A 21,846-nucleotide genomic window follows, 5' to 3' on the forward strand; every position below is an offset into this window, starting at 1 on the left:
CTCATCTTCCCTTTAGACTACTTCTTCATATTTGGGATGTATTTTTCTTGCACCTTCCAATTGGCTTCCCAGAAACTCCAGCCATTGATGCTCTGCTGTCATCCCTGCTGGTGCCCCCTTCCAGTCAATTTTGGCTAGCTTCCCTCTCAAGCCTCTGTAATTCCCTTTACTCCACTGTAATACTGATATGTCTGACTACAGATACTTTCTCATTCACATCACATTATGATCACTGCCTCCAGAGGTTTCTTTACCTTAAGTTCCCTAATCAAATCTAGTTCATTACGTAATTCCCAATCCAGAAATGTCCTTCCCCTCACAGGCTCAACCACAAGCTGCTCTAAAAAGGCATCTCATAGGCATTCTACAAATTCCCTTTCTTGGGACCCAGCACCAATCTGATTTTCCAAATTTACCCAAATTTGGATACACCCATGACGACCACAACTATCTCTTTTCACATGCCTTTTCTATCTCCCATTGTAATTTGTAGCCCACATCCTGGCTACTGTTCAGAGGCCTGTATATAACTTCCGTCAGGGTCTTTTTAACCCTCGCAGTTTCTTAACTCTGCATCACCCTTCTCAATCCTTTAACTCATCCCACTGGCTGCAATTTTGCCCTCTCTTCTGCCTGTCCATCCTGACAACCTCACTACACATTGCATCTGCTTGTAAACCAACAGCCTTATCACTCCGGTTCCCATCCCCCTGCGGAATTAGTTTAACCCCTCCCTAACAGCTCTAGCAAACCTGCCCAAAATGGTTTTGGTCCCCCTTGGGTTCAGGTGTAACCCGTCCTTATTGTACAACTCATACCTTCCCTGGAAGAGCTCACGGTGATCCAGATATCTGAAGCCCTTCCCCTGCACAAATTCCTCAGCCAAACATTCATCTGCCAAATCAACCTATTCTTCCCCTCACTGGCAGGTGGCACAGGAAGCAATTCAGAGGTTACTACGCTGGAGGTCCTGCTTCTAACTTTCAACCTAACTCCCTATATTCTCACCTCAGGATCTCCTACCTATATCATCATCGGTACTGATATGTACCACGATTTCCAGCTGCTCGCCCTCCCCCTTTAGAATGCTATGGACCTGATCCAAGTCTTTCCTCACCCTGGCACCAGGGAGGCAACATACCAGCCAGTTGTCTCTTTCATGTCCACAGAATCTGTTGTCTGCTCTTATAACGAATGCACTCTTCTTCTCCCTCACCCCCTTCCCTCTGAGACACAGAGACAGACTCAATGCCAGAGATCATATATACTCCCCTCTAGCTCCCATCTATCACCTCCTCATTTTCCCATTTGAGCTGTATGTCATCATGCTGTAGCTCCAGTTCCTTATAACGGTCTCTAAGGAACTGCAGCTCGGTGCATTTTGTGCAAATGTAGTTATCGGGGAGGCTGGAGGTCTGCTGAAGTTTTCAGATCTCTAACTCTGGACTCATTCTCTGAGCAATATCTGTGTATTAATAGAGAAGAAAGAAAACCACACTGGAAACTTTCTAGTCCTGTGATGAATAATTCATCACCTGACATCACAAAGCCATGCCAATTGTACGAGCAGCTGCACTTGCCTGGATGAATGACTCTTCAAGCACGCTCAGGAATTTTGACATCATCCAGTACAAAGCTGCTCACTTGACTGGCATCTTATCCACTACCTTAAATAAATCCACCACCTCTCTTCTCAGCCACATATTGGCCATGGTATAAGCCTCCATCTAAATGCTCTGCACTTACTCCTGTTAACCTCTCCAACAGAAGCTCCCAAACCAAGGACTCTGCCACCAAAAAAAAGAAAAAGCTCAAAAGGCCTTAAAACATTAACAACTGCAGAATGCTCTCCATGACAACACCATCCTGACTGGAGATTTATTTCTGGCCATTCATTATCCCTAGGTCTAACCCCTGGAATTCCCTTCCCAATAGCATTGTCGGATAGAATGTCACAGTTAAAGAAGGCAGCTCGCTGTCACCTCTGAGAGATGATTAGGAATCAGCAATGAATGCACTGGCCTTGTCCGTGATACTTTACAACCCATACATAAATTGAAAAAAAACAAAAGCATCAGATATGTGTTGTCTTGAAGCAGTACCTTTGTTCAAAGTTTCAAAGATTCATTTATCGAAGTATGTATGTGGTATACAACTCTGAGATTTGTCTTCTTTAAGTAGCCGTGAAACAAAAGGAAACCATGGAATTGTTCAAAGAAAAATATTAAACCCCCCCACACAAAAAATTAGAAATCACCTCAAATTTAAATTGCAAGGGCAACAAAAGCATCAACCCCCCCACACAGAAAAACACATCGGCGTACTGCGAGAACATCAAACCTCAACCACCTCCCCCACAAAAAAAGCACCTACAAATCGCGCCAAATTTAAATCACTCAGCAGCAGCAAGAACATCCGTTCCCCCTCCCCCACGCAGTAAAACAAATCGGACAAACTGCAAGAATGTCAAACTCTAACTTTGCCCCACCAAGACACACCAAAATTAAACTGCTCAGACAGCAACAAGATAGAACAGGTGAAAACGCTGCATGTAAAAGACATAAAACCGAAGAAGAGGCCTAATCCGTAAATCGCAGAGCATCGGTAACATCCTCTTTTAATCTGGAGGGAGAGGGAGACCATTCGAACGCCGAGGCAGAGCAACGAGGGAGATGGGCCGTCACCCATAGACACCTTATCCAGCAGAGGTCCGTTTCAGCACGGCGAACCATCCATAGTCGGCACTGAACACTGGCTCACATTCCAGTCTAACAGAAGAAGATTCAGCATGGACGCTGGGTTTGCTCCTGGACTTGGCCATGATCCGCACACCGTCGCTGAGCTGGATTTTGTTCTTGCGTTACACAGCACACCTCTGTACTTGTTTGTATTCACTTCGACGTTTGTGTCAAGCAACGTCATTTATGAGCTTTGGTGAACTGAGGTGGATTGGTAGCGTAGTGCTACAACAGCACCTGACCACTAATTGGGGTTCAATTCCCAACTCTGCCTGGAAGCAGTTCTCCCTATGAAGGCATGGTTACGTCCCACATTCCAAAAACATAAGGGTTAGGGTTAGCGACTTGTGGGCATGCTGTGTTGCTGCTGGAAGCACGGCCACACTTGTGGGCTGCCCAGCCCAATCCTCACTGATTTGATTTGCTGCAAATGATGCATTTCACTATGCTTTGAAGTTTTGGTGTGCATTTGACAAAAATAACCATCTTTATTAGAATAGTCTTAATCAATAATTTTGATCCTGGAGAAGCAGTCGTATAGGGGAACTGGAAAGCAGCAAGTTTATTCTACAATAATAATTTCTTGTTGTCCTTAATGTTGTATCATAACTCATTCTGATTAGAGCAGACATTTTTGAATATTATAAGGCTTGATAACCAGGACTCACGTAAATCAGCTGTTTCATTAGCTTCAAGTCTGCCCTGAAGAAGGGTCTTGGCCCGAAATGTCGACTCTATTAATTTCCATAGATTCTGCCTGACCTACTCCAGCATTTTCTGTGCGTTGCTTTGGATCACCAGCATCTGCAGACTTCCTCGTGTTAAAGTGAGTAGCTTGCCTGCTTTCTTCCCTCAGCCACTAAAAGAGACACCATCCTCCAATATTGGTAATCAGGCTCTCTTTCCTCGATCTTTGGAAAACGTGATTTTAGCGTAAGTGGTGGTACAGTGTATACCAGTGAGTTAGTCAATCAACAGCAATACCCCAGACCTGACAGTGTCAGTCAATAATGAACACAAATTCTGAACCCAGGTGATGTTCTCCTTGCTAATCTGGAGGCTGCAGAAGCCAGTTATAGTATCTTAAAATTACTGTGAATCAGGGTTAATATCACTGGCATATGTCAGAATCAGAATCCTTTATTATCGCCAAGTATGAGGATACATACAGGGAATTTGATGCCGGTTTCCCTGAGCTCTCTCTGTACAGAATTAAAAGCAAACAAAAGCAAAAGTGCAAATAATCATAAACTATATACAATGAGGTCCTCCTCATTGAATGTACAGGTGTACTTGATTTATAATAGACCAAAATTCACGTGTTCATAAGACTGATGGCATTCGGAAAGAAACTTTTCTTGTACCTGTTTGTCCTGGCAAACAGTGATCTAAAGCGCCTACCAGAAGGAAGGAGTTGGAGCAGGTGATGTCCAGGGTGCAACAGGTCTACAATAATGCTGCTTGCTAGCTTCCTGACTCTGGATGCGTATAAGTCCTGGATCGAGGGCAGCTTCACACCAATAATCCTTTCCGCAGCCCTGACGGTTTTTTTGGAGTCTATTCTCGTCTTGTTTGGTAGCTGATCCAAACCAGACAGTGATGGACGAACAGAGAACAGACTGGATTATTCCTGAATAGAAATGAATCAGCAGCTCCTGAGGGAGGTTGCACTTCCTGAGTTGACGTGGGAAATACAACCTCTGCTGAACCTTTTTGATAAGAATCTTGAAATATTGCAATAAAACTATAAATTACAATAAGAAGTATATATAAATTAAATAAGTAATGTAAAGAGAGATCAATAAAGAAATAAAAGTGAGGTAGAGTGCATGATTCATTGTCCTTTCAGATGGCAGAGGGGAAGAAGCTGTTCCTAAAATATCGAGTGTGTGTCTACAGGTTCCCATACCTCCTCCTTGATGGTAGCAATGAGAAGAGGGCATGTCTTGGGTGATGGGTCTTACCCATGTTAATGGGACTCAATTATGGAACTTTCATAATATATTAAACATGTCTTAATGTAGAGTTTCTAATTCACTGACTGTCCTATCTACGAGGGGTGATTGATAAGTTTGTGCCCAGAGATAGAAGGAGTCAATTTTAGAAAACCTAGCACAGTTATTTTTCAACATAGTGCCCTCCTACATTTACACATTTAGTCCAGCGGTTGTGGAGCATATGGATCTTGGACCTCCAGAAAGTGTCTGCAGATGGGTGATTGATAAGTTTGTGGCCTAAGGTAGAAGGAGTCAATTTTAGAAAACCCAGCACATTTGCATGCACGTGCAGGTCAACTCTTTGAGTGATTATGCAGAAGGTTGAAGTTAATAACTCATCAGGGGTGATTGATAAGTTTGTGGCCTAAGGTAGAAGGAAATGAGTTATTAACTTCAAACTTTCTGCAGAATACTCAAAGAGTTGACTTGCATGTACATGTAATGAGAGCTGTTTAACTCATCTCCTTCTACCTTTGGCCACAAACTTATCAATCACCCAAGCTGTGGACATTTTCTGGAGGTCCAAGATCCATGTGCTCCACGACCACTGGACTAAGTGTGTAAATGTAGGAGGGGACTATGTTGAAAAATAAATGTGCTAGGTTTTCTAAAATTGACTCCTTCTCCCTTAGGCCACAAACTTATCAATCACCCCCCATATATTGCTGCTATGTGAAATTACCTGTTAACAGAACAGGAATGGGTTCCCCATTATTCCTGAAAATTATGGAAAATATCATCGACTTCAAAATTTGCAGTGGTTCCCAACTAGTGGGAGTCCACTGACTTCCCACCTGGAAAGAATATTCATGAAGAAGGAATCCTTGTTCATGTCAGAATGGTAACGTAGCAGTTAGCACAATTGTTTGTCAGTGCCAGTGATGCTCTCTCCTCATCGCTACCAACAGGGAGGAGGTACAGGAGCCTGAAGGCAGACACTCATCGATTCAGAAGTATGTTTGTAGCTTCTTCCCCTCTGCCATCCGATTTCTGGATGGACATTGAACTCTACTTCACTACTTGTTTTTTTTTTCTTTTTTTGCACTACTTATTTAATTTCTTACTACTTACTGTAATCCACCATTTTTATTGTTACGTTTTTGCAATGTTCTGCTGTCGCATAACAACAAATTTCATAACCAATGCCAGCAAAGTTAAATCTGATTCTGATCACTGATTGGGATTAATTCCCGGCACTGTCTGTAAGGAGTTTGCACATTCTCCTTGCGACCATGTAGGATTCCTCCGGGTGCTCCAGTTTTTCTCCCCTGTTCCAAAGATGCGCAGCTTGGGTTAGGTTTAGAGTTGCGGGCTGCCACCAGCCCAATTCTCGCTGATTTGATTTGAGGCAAATGACGAATTTCATTGTATGTTTCAATATTTTGATGTATATGTGACAAATAAAGCTAATCTTATTTTATCTAATCTGAAGGTTCAATATCAGACTAAATAGTCATAGTTGTTTAGGGATTCGGACCAGCAGTGTCCCTTGCACTCTTGACAGATTAAAATGTCAAGGAAGAACTGATTGATTCAAGTCAGTATCATTCAGATACCTGACACCCCCCTTTTAATATTCTGTTATAACTCTTATCAAAGTCATAATATCCAAATGCAACATGGCCCTGTGTGCTGAGAAGAGCTCAAGACGCCTACAGTGGGATTAATTACCCATCTCAGGGATTTCCTGAGCAGCGTAATCTGCAGTAGCCCACAGCAAACTGCTCGCATTGCCTCTGCCTGCAAATAGGATGTATTTCTTAAAGTAAGCTGCTCTGTTTTTTTTTTCCACATTTATTTCTATTGAGGGGAATTTCCTCCCTTTTGCCTGTGATACTTTCTTTACAAGCTCGGGAGGATTTATATTTGTCTCGTCAACACTGCTAAGATGAAAAACTGTGCCTAAGCAATTGGTGAGCTGCTGTCAGCATTGCAAAGGAAGGGTGAGTACATAAATAAAGCACTGCACAAGATTAATATCTCAGACATTTTGAACATTGCAAACTTAAAATTTTGTTTAGGTACATTGGCTTTGTTGGAATAAAAAATGTGACTTTTTGTGGCTTGTGCATTTAAGAAAATAACAGAAGATCTTTCATGCAGGTTTTTGAATATGTTTAGTGCTATGCTACCAAACATTGTAACTTGTACTTTATTACATGAAAAAAGTAAGAGAGTTTGTAAAATACTTACATATCTTACACACTGTAGGAATTTGCAGAATTTTCTGTCGGAATTTAGTCTCAGGCTGTGATTTGTTATATTGTATTTGTAAGGGACGTAGTTGAAATAGAACTCATTATTTCTTGTCTGGGTTTGTAGGGAGCATAAACAGCTGGAAATCACTTCAAGCTCTGAACTCTTTAAGTCCCATTTAAATTATGAAAGCATTTGCTGAAGTGGTTTCTGACAATTGAAAAAGGAAAAGGAAAATATATATGTCATGAAATATTCTGATTCTGGCAACTCAAGAACATGACTTTGACTGTTTGTCAAGCAAGCAATACTGATCTAGTGTTTTTATATAAAAAAACATTTCTCCCCGATAATTCTATCTGTTGATTTCAAGATCTTGCAGCTCTCCACTGTACTAAATTACTGCTTTAGAAATGCTCCACTCCTTGGCTGGTGATTTGAGGCAAATTGTGTGTGAAAATGGAAGTTTCAAGGTCATATTACAAAACTTGTGGATGGATGTTTGTTTATTTTTAAAGTTGTTAATGTTGATAAAATGCTGCAGACTGATCAATATATCACTATTGGCAACACTAGCGATTCCGTAAGACCAGAAGCCATCACCATTATGTCTCATGTTGTATGATGTGGGTGATCATGACCCCATGACCATGGCTGTTCTTGACAAATTTTTCGACAGAAGTGGTTTCCCATTGCCTTCTTCTGGGCAGTGTCTTTACAAAATGGTGACCCCAGCCATTATCAATACTCTTCAGAGATTGTCTGCCTTGCATCAGTGGTGGCATAACCAGGACTTGCGATATGCACCAGCTGCTCATACGACCATCCACCACCTGCTCCTGTGACTTCACGTGATCCTGAACGGGGTGCTAAGCAGGTGCTACCCCTTGCCCAAGGGTGAGCTGCAGGCTAGACAAGGACAAGACATAGCAGCAGAATTAGGCCATTTGGTCCCTTGAGTCTGCTCTGCCATTTGATCATAATGGAAATATTATCCCTCACAACCCCATTCTCCTGCCTTTTCCTCCTCATCTTTGACAGCCTTACCAATCAAGAATCTATCAAACTCCACTTTAAATATACTCAATGACTTGACAGCCATCTCTGGCAATGAATTCAACGGATTCACCATGCTCTAGCTAAACAAAATCCTCCTCATCTCTGCTCTAAAGGGAATTGTGTGGATAGCCAGAGGCTTTTTCCCGGGGCTGAAACGGCTAACACGAGAGGGCTTAGTTTTAAGGAGCTTAGAAGTAGGTACAGAGGAGATGCCAGCTGTAAGGTTTTTACGCAGAGAGTGGTAAGTGTGTAGAATGGGCTGCCGGCAAAGGTGGTGGAGCTGGATACGATAGGGTCTTTTAGAGACTCCTGGACAGGTACATGGAGCTAAGAAGAATAAAGGGTTATGGGTAACCCTAGGTAAGGACATGTTCGGCACAGCTTTGTGGGCCAAAGGGCTTGTATTGTGCTGTAGGTTTTCTATGTTTCTATCCTTGTATTCTGAACCTGTGCCCTCTGGTCCTTGACTCTATTACTATTGGAAACATCCTCCCCATATCTGCTCTACCTGGGCTTTCAATATTCAATAGATTCCATGCAAGTCCCCCTCATTCCTCCAAACTTCAGTGAGTACAGACCCAGAGCCATCAAACGCTCCTCATGCATTAACCCTTTCATTCCTGGGATCATGTTGTAATTCTGTCCGATGGTGCACAGGGCACATCAGTAAAGGAGTTTTGAAACTCTCAACGAAGCCAGATTCTCTGCCAACTGAATGGAGGTAGTGAGATCAGTTTTATTTGTCACATGCACATTGCTTCCTTTGCATCATCCTGTGCAATGTGCTGGTGGAAGCCCAGAAATGTCGCCAACACAGCCCGTCTGAAACTCCCTAACTCTGACCCTGGGATGAAATCAGTGCACCCAGTTGCAGGGAGAGTGTACAAATTCCTTACAGACTGTGGTGAGAATCTAACCCCAATGGCAGTGTGAAGCCATTGCACTAACGGCTACGCTATCATGCTGCCCCAGGTACCACGAGAGGTTGAATTTCTTTGCCAGAGAAGCATCCGTATAGACTGCAATGTCATCATTTGAAATGCCTAACTCAAATAATTTATTTTGTGCCTATTGAGCAAATCACAAAATCGCTGGGACAACGCTGCATATGCAGGGTATCTTCTGTCAACAGTTTGGTAATTATAGGTCTGAGCTGCAGCAAGTATTGATTCCGATGTGGTTTCATCCTCTCTGCCCTCACACAGACTGAGCAGGAGTCCTGTGACTTTCATAAGGACAGCTTCAGCCAACTCAAACAAATGCTGAAAAGACTCTGCAGATCAGGTTGGAGCCGTGGGTGGAGTTCAGTGTGATAGGTCGGAGACCCTTCTTAACTGAGAAAAAGACTGAAGATGCTTGTAAAGCTGCAGGGAGGGTAGGCGAGGGTGGTGTCTCTGAGAGGATAAAGCACTAATGATCATGGGGATAAGGTTATCTAGTCAGTGGGAGCAGATACAGTACAGGAAAATCGACAAAAGACCCTTGACAACGGAGAACAATACAGCACAGCTCAGGCCCTTTGGCACATGCTATTGTGCCAACATTTTAATCTACTCCAAGGTTATTCAAATGCTCCCCTCCCACATAGCCCTTCAGGTTTCCTTCAACCGTGTGCCTATCTAACAGTCTGTTAACTGCCTCGAATGTATTTGCCTCTACCATCTACTCTACTCTGTGTAAAACTCTCTGACGTCCCCCTGTACTTTCTTCCAATCGGCATTTGATTATGGCCGCTCAGAGAAAAGGCACTACCTGTGCACTCAGCCAATGCCCCTTATCATCTTCTTTGACTCTAACAAGTCACCTCTCGTTCTCCTTCACTCTAAAGAGAGAAGCCCCAGCTCGCTCAACCTTACCTCATTAGACGTGCTCTACAATTCAGGCAGCATCCCCTAAAGCTTCCGCAGCCTTCCTATAATGAGGGGATCACAAATGAACACAATATTGCAAGTAAACTCCAGCGCAGGAGATACAAAATGGAGAGGAGGAGGAGGAAACTACCACAGTCAGGCTGGGCACGTCGACTCCCAGAGTTTAAAAAAACTAAAGGCCAGAGGGCAAAAAAACAAACAGAGCTAATATTACAGATGGATGATAATAAAGACCAGGAAAACAAGTTGTAGAATTCACTATTGAGTCCAGAAAGCTGCAACATGTTCAGAAGGAAGATAAGTTCCTTAAGCTTACATTTGGTTCCCATTGTAACAGAAGCTGATAAGTTGGAGTGGGAGTGGGATGGAAATTAAAGTGGCAGGTTCATGCCTGTGGGCTGAATGCTGGTGTTCTGTAACACAATCATTCAATCTGTGTGTTTGTTTCCCCAGTGTAGACAAGACCGCGTTGTGAATACTGAGTACGCTACATAAGTTAAGTGGAAATGACAGTGAATCACTGCCTCTTCTGGAAAGACTGTTTTGGGCCCTGGTGTGTGGAGCAGAGTGAAAGGACAAGTGTTGCGTCCCCTACAGTTGCAAGGGGTGATTATTGGTAATGGAAGAGTCACAGTAGGTATAGTCACTGCAAAATAATAGGACAGGAGGGGGGTTTGGTCGCTGTGTCTGGTTGTGAAACATCTTTGAAGTAAAGTGTAAACCCCTCAGGAGGGCTTCTTCACGTAAGATAATAATATGTCACCACAGGCACTATAAAACAACAGGTTGAAGTAGACTGAAATAGAGAAAGATTTAGTGATGCAGCCAGTAAAGCCTCTATCTCACCAGCACCTTTATGTGGAGCTTCCGTGATCACATAGTTTTTTTCCAGGTGCTCTCACTTCAACCCACGTCCTAAAAACTTGCAGCTTAGTCATGTGTAAGTAAGTGGTAGAATCTGAGAAAATTAAAGATAAAGATGGGTATCATTTGACACATGCGTATTGAAATATAAAAACAGGCAGTGAAATGTATCATTTGAGTCAGTGACCAGCACAGGCCAAGGATCTCACCTGGTCCCTCAACACAAGCTCCATAGCCAAGAAAGCCCAGCAGCGTCTCTGCTTTCTGTGAAGGCTGAGGAAAGTCCATCTCCCACCCCCCATCCTCACCACATTCTACAGGGGTTGTATTGAGAGCATCCTGAGCAGCTGCATCACTGCCTGGTTCAGAAATTGCACCACCTTGGATCGCAAGACCCTGCAGCAGATTGTGAGGTCAGCTGAGAAGATCATTGGGGTCTCTCTTCCCGCCATCACGGACATTTACACTACACACTGCATCTGCAAAGCAAACAGTATCATGAAGGACCCCATGCAGTCTCATACAAACTCTTCTCCCTCCTGCCATTTGGGAAAAGGCACCAAAGCATTCGGGCTCTCATGACCAGACTATGTAACAGTTTCTTCCCCCAAGCCATCAGACTCCTCAATACCCGGAGCCTGGACTGACACCAATTTACTGCCCTCTACTGTGCCTATTGTCTTGTTTATTATTTATTGTAATGCCTGCACTGCTTTGTGTACTTTATGCCATACTGCATTGGTCTGTAGTCCAGTGTAGTTTTTTTCTGTGTTGTTTTTACATAGTTCAGTGTAGTTTTTGTAATGTTTCATGTAGCACCATGGTCCTGAAAAACATTCTCTCATGTTTACTGTGTACTGTACCTGCAGTTATGGTTGAAATGACAATAAAAAGTGACTTGACTTGACTTGAATGGGCTGGGGGCAGCCTGCAAGTGACACCATGCTTCCAGCACCAGAAGAGCATGCCCACAACTTACTAACACTAAGCAGCACGCCTTCTGGAATGTGGGAGGAAGATTGAGCAGCCGGAGGAAACCTATGCGATCATGGGGATTACATACAAACTCCTTACAAGCATTGGCGGGAATTGAATCCAGAATAAAAAGTGGGATTGATGCCAGTTTAGTATAAACGTGTGGTCGACGGTCAGCACAGACCTAGCAGGCCGATGGGCCTGTTTCCATGCTGTACCTCTCTATGAATCCATGCTATTTGCTATTCTATCCCACACTTTTGGAGTTTCACTCTTTTCATTTCTGCAAGAAATGAAAGGTAAATAAGTTCTTGGTGAAGGCCCACAGCAATCTATAACACGTACAGCACCGTTTGACTCAATGAAATTGCAGTATGGTTGTTCTGATGTAGGAGATACTCTTAGAACACCACGCATAAGTCAGTGCAGGCCCAAAACACAAGAGATTCTGCAAATACTAGAGGTGAAGGGTTGAATGAAAAGGTCTCGGCCCAATGAAGGGTGTCAGCCTGAAATGTCGGTTCTTTATTCCTCTCCGTGGAAGCTGATGACCTGCTGGGTTCGTTCAGCAATTTCTGTGTTTTGAAAAGTACGGGCTCTTTGATCCACAATGTTATGCTGAACCTTTAACTTCCTCCTAGATCAATCAAATGCTTCCCTCCCATGTTTGTGAGATACGGAGCCAAAGCACATAATTGGAAATAAGGACAGAAGAAATTCTTTCACATGGGCTGTTTATTATTAAGGAAAAATTTCACCAATGTCCACTATTCTCTGCAATTCTAAGTTCCACCAATATCCACATCTCTCAGCAATTATAAGCTTTAGAAAATAGAATTTTACAGCACAGGAACTTCAGTGGACCAAACTAATTAAGCTTGTGGAGCCCAATTTCACAAATCCCTTTTATAAGCACATGGTCCATATCCCTCAATTCTCTGCTTATCTAAGAGCTTTTCAACACCACTATCATGTCTAACTCCATCAGCACCCATCTCACTCACTCACTCACTCACCACTCTTTGTATAAAACAACTTCCCCTCATATCTCCTCTGAACTTCCTCCCACACTGGCCCCCACCTCTAATGTATGCCCTCATTTTTACCTTGGGTGAAAGATACCGACTATCTATTCTTTCAAGGCCGCTTATCATTTTATGATTTCATTTGAGGTAGTTTTGCTGCAGGTGGACAGGAGTAGCATTCTGAGTGGGTTGTCAAAAACTGTCCTTGCTTCCAGTGGTAGTGTACTTGGATGTATTCAATGAACAACACTTGGAATGCTGGTAAGCTATATGTACAATAATTCCGAGAAAGCTCCTGAACCTTCAGAATGGGGGTGGTGAAGCCTTCATTGCATGCTAGCACCAACTGGTGCATGCAATTTTTGAGGATTTGGTCAGGGGTTCCCATCTACAGTCCATGAACCCCTTGCTTAATGGTATTGGTCAGTGGCATAAAAATGGTTGGGAACCACTGCTTTTGGTAACATCATCACCTCACATATTCACATGGCTTACTGTATTTATAGACTTACACAAAATATACCACATTATCCCCTTTGGAATCTTCAGTTTCGAGTTCGTTCAAATTCAAGTTTAATTGTCATTCACCACACATGAATACCCATGAATACAGCTAAATGAAACAATGTTATTCCGGGCCAGGGTACAAAACACGGTATCAGCAGTCATACACAGTACAAGGCACATAGAGCACATATAAAATGGCAGTAAAATACAGTCACGCAATGAAAAATACGGTCCAGGCCCCTGGGTCCGTGAATGTTGCAGCAGTCTGCAGTTGAATACAACCTCTTTTCTCCTTGGAGTGAAGGAAGATGGGAGGTGATTTGATAGAGGTGTACAAGATTATAAGAGGCATCAACAGAGTAGATGGCCAGAGACTTTCTCGCAGGGCAGAAATGCCTAATAATAGGTTTAATTTTAAGATGATTAAAGGAAAGAATATTGTAAATGGGATGTCAGAGTTAAGTTCTTTACACAGAGTGGTAGGTGTGTGGAATGCACTGCCAGGGGGTGGTGGTAGAGGCAGATATATTTGGGGTATTTAAGAAACTCTTAGTTAGAAACATAGATGATAAAAACATGGGAGGCTATGGGGGAAAGGAAGGGTTAAATTGATGTTAAAGTAGATTAAAAGGTTGGCACAATATCATGGTCCAAATGGCCTGTGCTCTGCTGTACTGTTTGATGTTCTATCTTCCAGAATTGATGATAAAGTGCTAGAATAAAGAAATTTGTGCCAGTTTTTGGTAATGGCTAGTATTGTGGAGATGGTGTTGACTGAGGTGTTCGTGAAGAGGGTGGGACTATTTGATGCCAACCCACCCTCCCCATAATGTGGCACCACAGAATGGCTGAAGTGGAAAGAGTATAGCTGATTTCCCTGGAACTGCCAGCCCCTGCAAACTCTGCATCTGGCCAACTACTGAGTCAGAAACTGTGTGAATCCTCTTACACCCTATCATGCCTTGTTAGTGTAGGTGACGAATAAACCATGAATGGTACGGTTGCCATGGCTCAGCCTGACTTCCTCTCATCATCCAGTCATTCACCAGAAAAATATAAAAGGAAGGAGGTTTCCCATTCAGAAATCAACTCTCTCGATCCCTTTGAGAGACTTGAAATTGCCAGTGTCACAATACGTTGGCTTTCAAGTCTATTTCTGTAAATAGACATAAAACACCCAGTTTTATGTCAGACTTAAACACCCAGTTAATTTAGTCAGGGTAACAGTTCAGCCCAGTGCCAGGAAATTACAGAGATATAAAAATGATGTATTCTGGGTTTGTTTTTTGATAGGATGAATGACAAACCAGTGGTCCCTACTGGTATTAAAAAAATGAACCACAGCCACTTTATGTCTGTCAAGTGAGAACAAATCCAAGAGAGTTTTGGGCCAAATCTTATTGATAACATCACCACCCAAGTGCTATTGTAAAATACATACACTGTATGACTCTATATCCCCAACAAGGTGATATTGATCTCTGTATATTTTATATAATTATGTCAAAATATACAGAGCTGCTATAGGGTGGTACTGTATTGTAGTGGTTAGCACAACACTTTACAGTACAGAGCACTGGGTTCAATTCCCGCTACTGCCTGTAAGGAGTTTGTACATTCACCCTGTGACACGTGGGTTTCCGCCAGGTGCTCCGGTTTCCTCCCACAGTCACAAAGATGTAGCAGTTGGTAGGTTAATTGGTCATTATAAATTGTCCCATGGTTAGTGGGATCGCTGGGTAGCATTGTTCGAAGTGCCTGAATGGCCTATTCTCTGTTGTACCTCAATAAATAAATAATATTCCCTCAAATCAATTTGCAATGCAGTTATGTATTCTTAGTTCCCGCTATCTTATTTCATCATGATGTATTTGGTCTCTTCAGCAGTACTTTGGATTTGTAATCATGACTACTGCATACTTCTCCTCCCCAGAGTGGTGCTTATTCTACCTGCTTCCTTGCACGCTAATGAGAAAACACAGCCATCCTGCAATATACAAGGATGGAAAGAGTTGATGCACTCTGCTAGCTGAGTCCCAGAGCTAACCTTCCCCGAAGCCAAAGGAAGGCACGCGTGTCCCAGCAACAGCTACGTTGTTGAATGGAACTGAGGGGCGGAGAATCGAATTTGCCTCAGCCAGGAAGATGGTTATCACTTTCATTTGCTGCTCCTAGCTCTGTATCTCCAGAGAAAGGGGATGCTTCCTTCTAAAAGTGATGCTTTATGCCACTTAACTTCCATTGTGTTCAGTGCCACCGATGGCAATACTTTAACATACCTGCAGTATCAGAATCACAGAGAGGAGAATAAGCAGATATTATTAAAATACCAAAGTCAGCACCTAGCAAGTAAAATCCAAGGGATTTCCAACTTGAGTAAACATATTATGCATATTGATTTGGCAGTGATCTAATTCACAGATAATCACCAGATGTGGTACATTATGTTTGAAACTAAAAGGCAATTTGCAATTTATATTTCACAAAAGATTAAAGTAAATCATTATTAAAATTGTTTCCACATATTTTTATTCAGTTAAGGGATATTAAAGTCTTATGTGAAATCAAATAAAAAGATTAATCAATAATTCTTCTAATCTTAATCAAGTCAATGAGATGTGGGTGGGGAAAATTGAAGTAAGAGGCACACATTAACAGGTTAATTTTCTGCTTTGAATGCAACCTGACTTGGTGGAGTGGATGCCCTGAAGGGTGGGCTTGATTGGTGAGGAGGCAGAAGGTTTTTGAGGGGAAAGGGGCTGAAATTTGCAGGAGATGTTTGAAGCCCTGTTCAAATATGGCAGAGCAAGTGGGGGTTGGGAGTGTAATTGAGAGCAGGAATGGGCCTACCACTGTGTGGGTGGTGGTGCAACTGGAGAAGATTAGGAGACACTTTTGTGTGAGGATTTGGAGGCAAGGGATTGGAAATTGGTTTATGAATGTGGGGTTCCGTCCGGGATGGCAATGCAAGGGGGGGGGGGGCAAGGACTGGCATGTCATTACTACAGGGCAGCGACCAGGATTAGAGGACAGGAGGCAGTGAAAAATTCAGGCTTTGGACACTGGGATTTTATGGGGAAGGATTGAAACATCAGTGGTCATCAAGCTGAAATGGTAGGAACAATTCATACCAGCAGAAAAGGAGGAATACTGTGGTGAGTGAGAGATAGGTACACCCTTCATGACCTAAGAATATCAGGAAATTACTTAGACCTCCAAATGATGCAAAGGGAATAAAATCACATTGGAGGCAGCCATCTTTAAATCCCCCATCCACCAGGTCATACACTCTTCCCGTTGCTACCATCTGGGTGCAGGTACAGGAGCCTGAAGGCACACACTCAATGAATCAGGAACAGCTTCTTCCCCTCTGCCATCAAATTTCTGAATGGACGTTGAACCCCTGAACACTACCTTACTACTTTATCTTATTCTTCTCTTCTGGCACTATTTATTTAACTTTATAATATATATTTCAGTCATACACATTAGATAATTTCAATATAACATCTTAATATATAAGATTAGAATGTATCTTTATAAAACATTGGTAGGTCACCACTGGAATACAGTCTTGATCACCACATTCCTGGAAGGACGTGATTGCACAGGAGGGGCTACAGAGGAGCTTAACCTAGATATTAGCGGAGTGCTTAAGTTATGAGGAGACACCAAACAGACTGTGTTTGCTTTCATGGAGAACAAGAAGCTGAGGTGGAACCTGATGAAGATATTCAAAATTATAGCCTGCGATTTTATATAAGGGAAACAGTAGGAAACTTCTTTCAGCTGGCTGAGATATTGAAAACCAGAGGACATTATAAGGAATATGAGGTTTGAGGGTCAAGAGTGGTTGGAGAGTGCTACATACTACAAGGGGGCAGAGGAAACGAATAGTGGCATGACATATACGAAGTATCAGGAAGAACATTTGAATCGCAAAGGAGGGAAGGCTGTAGACCAAGTGCTAATAAAAGGGATTAATATGGATATTTGGTAGTCAACGTGGACGTGGTGGACAAAGAGGCTGTTTTTGTGTTCCATGACTCTGTGATCGTTTAGTCCAAGTTTCCAGCAATGTTTCAATGCACCATCAAGGCATAAACTGCATAGGAGTCACTTGAATTCTGCGTGACAAAGTGTAGCTACTCACATAAAATAATGTGGACACAGTAGAAAACTGATTTTGAAGTGCTGAGATTTTATGAGACTTTTGGAGTATTGTGAGAAAGGGTGTGCAGCCATTAGAGAGGCTCCTGAGGACATTCACGAGAATGATCCTGGGAACGAAAGGATTAACTTGTGAAGGCCTTCCCGCACTGCAGTTCAGAAGAGTAGGGGTGATCTCATTAAAACCTGCCGAATATTGGAAGGACTAGATAGAGTCCACATGGAGACGATGTTGTCCATAGTGGGAAAGTCTCGGACCAGAAAGAACAGCCTTAGGTTATCTTTGGAACAGAGATAAGGAGGGATTTTCTTAGCCGGGGGAGTGAATCTGTGGAATACATTGCCACAGAAAGGTGTGGAGGCTACGTCATTGGGTATATTTAAAGGAGATTGAAATGTTCTTGATTAGTGAGGGCCTCAAATCTTATGGGAAGCTTTTCCAAGTGGGGTTATTTTGGTTTTGAGATCCTGGTCCCAGGATTACTTCAATGTCGCAAAACAGACGAAATATAATTGGATGATCACCAGGACCGTAACAAAGTTCAGGCTTTTAGGGTGAAGATTAAACAACACCAAGTAGAGCTTGTTGTAGAGTTAGAGCTGCCAAGCTTAGGAGCAGAAACCAAAGTCAAACATCAAACTCACAATGTAGAATTGAACGCAACATGAAATACAGTTGGTAATCTTGCTCTATGCAGCTGTGCAGCAATTACAACAAGAGAGGTGTTCTCTGAAGCTGGAGCCATGGGAAATATATCTGAGCAAGGCAGAGGGAATTTTAACCCTGATTGCCCAAATGTGAAGATATTTTATTCTGAAAACTTGGTGCCTATTTTAAGTAGGGTTGCACGGGGATCATAGTTCAGGATGTTGGACCAAGCTCTTTAGTTTCATTTTACCTCACTGTGCCCACCCAAAATTGTAGCAATATAGAAAAGCCAATGGGACAGAGTGGGAAAATTGGATGTGAAGCCAAAATTTGTTGGGAGGGAATAAGGTCGTAACAAGCTGCCAGTGATGGTGTAGTGGGGCTTTAAGAGGTGCAAGTGTCCCTTGCAGTGAGTGTTGGATGCTTAACTTCTCCAGGTGCACAAGGATACCTTGCAGTAGTTCAAAAACTGGGCCTCATCTAGCATTGCTCCTTAGTGACACCATCAGGAAGGAGGTACAGGAGCCTGAAGGCATGCACTCGATGATTCAGGAACAGCTTCTTCCCCTCTGTTATAAGCTTTCTGAAAGGACATTGAACCTCGCAATTTTTTTTTTAAATTTCTGTTTTTGCTTGACTTATTTAATTTAATATTAAGAGGAATAGATAGAGTGGACAGCCAGTGCCTCTTCCCCAGGGTACCACTGCTCAGTACAAGAGGACATGGCTTTAAGGTAATGGATGGGAAGTTCAAGGGGCATATTAGAGGAAGATTTTTCACTCAGAGAGTGGTTGGTGCGTAGTATGCACTGCCTGAGTCAGTGGTGGAGGCAGATACACTAGTGAAACTTAAGGGACTACTAGACAGGTATATGGAGGAATTTAAGGTGGAGGGTTATATGGGGGGGCAGGGTTTAAGGGTCGGCACAACATTGTGGGCCAAATGGCCTGTACTGTGCTGTATTGTTCTTTGTTCTTAACTATTTAGTATATACATTTATTGTAATTTGTAGTTTTTTTTCTATTATCATTTATCATGTATTGCATTGTACTTCTGCTGCAAAGTTAACAAATTTCACAACATTTGCCGGTGATATTAAACCTGATTCTGATGTTTGGCTGGAAATTTCTTCCAGTTACCCTTCTTTCCAGGTCATTACATTATTATCCTAAGCTTTTAACAGACTATAACTAACTGCAATGCAATCAGTCCCTTTTAGATATTTAGGTTTCCATTTTCAGTTCAATCAAACAGAGCAGAGAAAGCGTTTGCTTTGAAAATTACTTCCCTTTACAGTTGGTGCTATTATCCAACGAGATTTTATTTTACAATCCAAAGCTTGATTAATGAACTTCTGAACATTAAAGTTGATTAACTATCTCATTAAATGCTTGAAAAATGTTAGAGTCATTATTACAGATGCATCATGACTAGCTAATGTTTGCTATTCTCACTGATGGATGGTAAAGAACTGCATTTTTAAAGACCTTACTATTTGTGTTTGAATTAAGAAAGTGAAGGATAATTTTCTATTCTTTTAACTGAGTGAAAAGGTAGTTCCCGCATTTAACGCCCAAGCCTGGTGTTTCAAAGAAATGATTCATGCTTCAGATTTAAGACCCTTCAGCAGAATTTGGAAAGAGAAATCGGTTACCTGATACTAACTTGTTTTCTCTCTCTTTCTCTTAGTCCTGATGAAGGGTCCTGGACCTGAAATGTCAACTGTTTCTCTTTCCACAGATGTTGACTGACCTGCTGAGGGTTTCTAGCTTTTTTTTTTCTGTTTTCATTTCTGAATTACAGCATCTCCAATTTTTCTGATTTCTCCCTTTTTGTTGTTGCTTTAAAGTACGTCTTGTACTAATTATTTTAAGTGTAGCTTATTAAACTGAGGATTCCTCATACTAGCCAGCTACCATAGTGAAACAAGGCTCCCTTAATTAATGAGGAGGCACGGTTGCTCAGATAGTTCCCATTGGCCTGGTCGTGGAGATCTTGCTGATAATAGTGGTGGATCTTAAATTTACATTTCTTTGGAAAGGTTCCTCCTGAATGTCTTCTTGGCTGGAGCGATACACAGCACTGGGAGTTTTCACTATGTGTTTGGCGCGGGTTGAAAATAAGATAGCAGAGTCAAAGCATCCAAACGTCAAAAGTACTCTTAATAGTATTGATCTTTATGTTCCTAAAAATAAGACTGGACTTCCAGTTCCAATTTATATGGAGATTTTTTTTCCCGACAAGTAACTTTCATTGATGCAGTACCTAGAATATCCACAGCACTTTGTTCAAAATACATCAATGTGTGACCAGATGCAGCTGACATTGTGATGGTGATTTGAGGGATAAATATCCAAAACTCTGAGCAAATTTCTCTTCATTTGGTGCTGGGGAATCTTACGCCCACCTGGGAGAACAGATGGGAGCTTGATTTAATTCCTCATCTCTGAACAACATTGTAAGACTCCTACCATAAGACACAGTGAAGTGTTAAAGTAGAATAATACCTAAAATCTTTGCCAAGGAGCTTAAAATCAGCCACCTTTGAAATAAAGCTACCACAAACTGTCAGAAAGGGTAAGATGAGAGAATGAAAACCAGTCCTCATAGAGGGATCAGAAGTGGAGAGAGTGAGCAATTTCAAGTTTCTGGGTGTCAACATCTCCAAGGATCTAACCTGGTCCCAACATATCGATGCAGCTGTGAAGAAGGCAAGGCTGCGGTTATATTTCATTAGGAGTTTGAGGTGATCTAGTTTGCCACCTGAGGCACTTGAAAACTTCAACATATGTACCATGGAGAGCATTCTGACAGGCTACCTCACAGTCTAGTATAGGGGAGAGGGGAGGCTACTGCACAGGATCGAAAGGAACTGCAGGAAGTTGTAAAATTAGTCAGCTCCATTTTGGGTACTAGCCTCCATAGTATCTAAGACATCCTTAAGGAGTGATGCCTCCAAAAGATGGCTTCCATTATTAAGGAACCCATCACCTAGGACAAGCCCTCTTCTCATTGTTACTATCAAGAAACAGGTATGGAAGCTTGAAAGAACACAAATGATTCATAAACAGCTTCTTCCCCTTTGCCATCGATTTCTGAATGGGCATTGAACCCATGAACACTCTTCACATTATCCCTGTATTTGCACTATTTTTAATTTAACTACTTATTTAATTTAACTGTTTATACTTACTGTAAATAATTTATTTATTTTTTCTATATTTATCATTGTTCTGCCGCTGCTAACAAATTTCACAGCATATGCCGATGATATTAAACTGGATTCAGGTTCTGATTCTAAAGCTGACACAAATGAAAAACTCCTTTAGGCATGTCATCCAGAGTAATTATACTTAACCAACATTAATTCAAAATGCTCCAGTAATTGATAAAGAGCATGCGAAACGGTACACCACTTCAGCTGAATTGTGTCCTCTTCGTAACACGTTGATTATGTGCGGTATCCTGTTACAACAATATTTTCTCTTTCACCTTCATTATGTTGCTGTCCAGAGGGCCAATCAATTAAATTATAGTGACATGACTGACCTTCGGCTCATCCTGTGAATAATCAGCTGCAAAGAATAATAATCAGTGCCTGGAACCACGTATGAGTTCAAGGCTATTACTGGGAGAATGTGCCAAGAATCACAGAAGTTGAAAGATAATCTAGTAAAAGTACTGCTGCTTTCCTTTCTGTTTATTTAATTTGTCTGCAGGGGCCTTTTCATTCCCCTTTCATTGCTTATTGGATAATCTTTGGCCAGCTGTGATTTTACAGAATGATCATTTAG

At 42.0% G+C, this 21,846-nt stretch overlaps 1 protein-coding gene across 5 annotated transcripts in view; it reads left to right on the forward strand.

Annotated features, from left to right (window-relative positions):
* The window catches only part of LOC132383440 (disks large-associated protein 2-like), a 706,715-nt gene that overhangs the window by 571,294 nt on the left and 113,575 nt on the right, over window positions 1–21,846 (forward strand). The window contains exon 1 of one of the 5 annotated variants that reach the window (XM_059954403.1): window positions 6,397–6,678. The exons of the other annotated variants lie outside the window; for them this stretch is intronic. The gene's annotated coding sequence lies outside the window, so the exon portion shown is untranslated. Of the gene's footprint in view, window positions 1–6,396; window positions 6,679–21,846 lie in introns of those variants that run through there. 5 annotated transcript variants of the gene reach the window in all.

This window comes from Hypanus sabinus, chromosome 30 (assembly GCF_030144855.1).
Source record: "Hypanus sabinus isolate sHypSab1 chromosome 30, sHypSab1.hap1, whole genome shotgun sequence".
Taxonomy (NCBI): domain Eukaryota; kingdom Metazoa; phylum Chordata; class Chondrichthyes; order Myliobatiformes; family Dasyatidae; genus Hypanus; species Hypanus sabinus.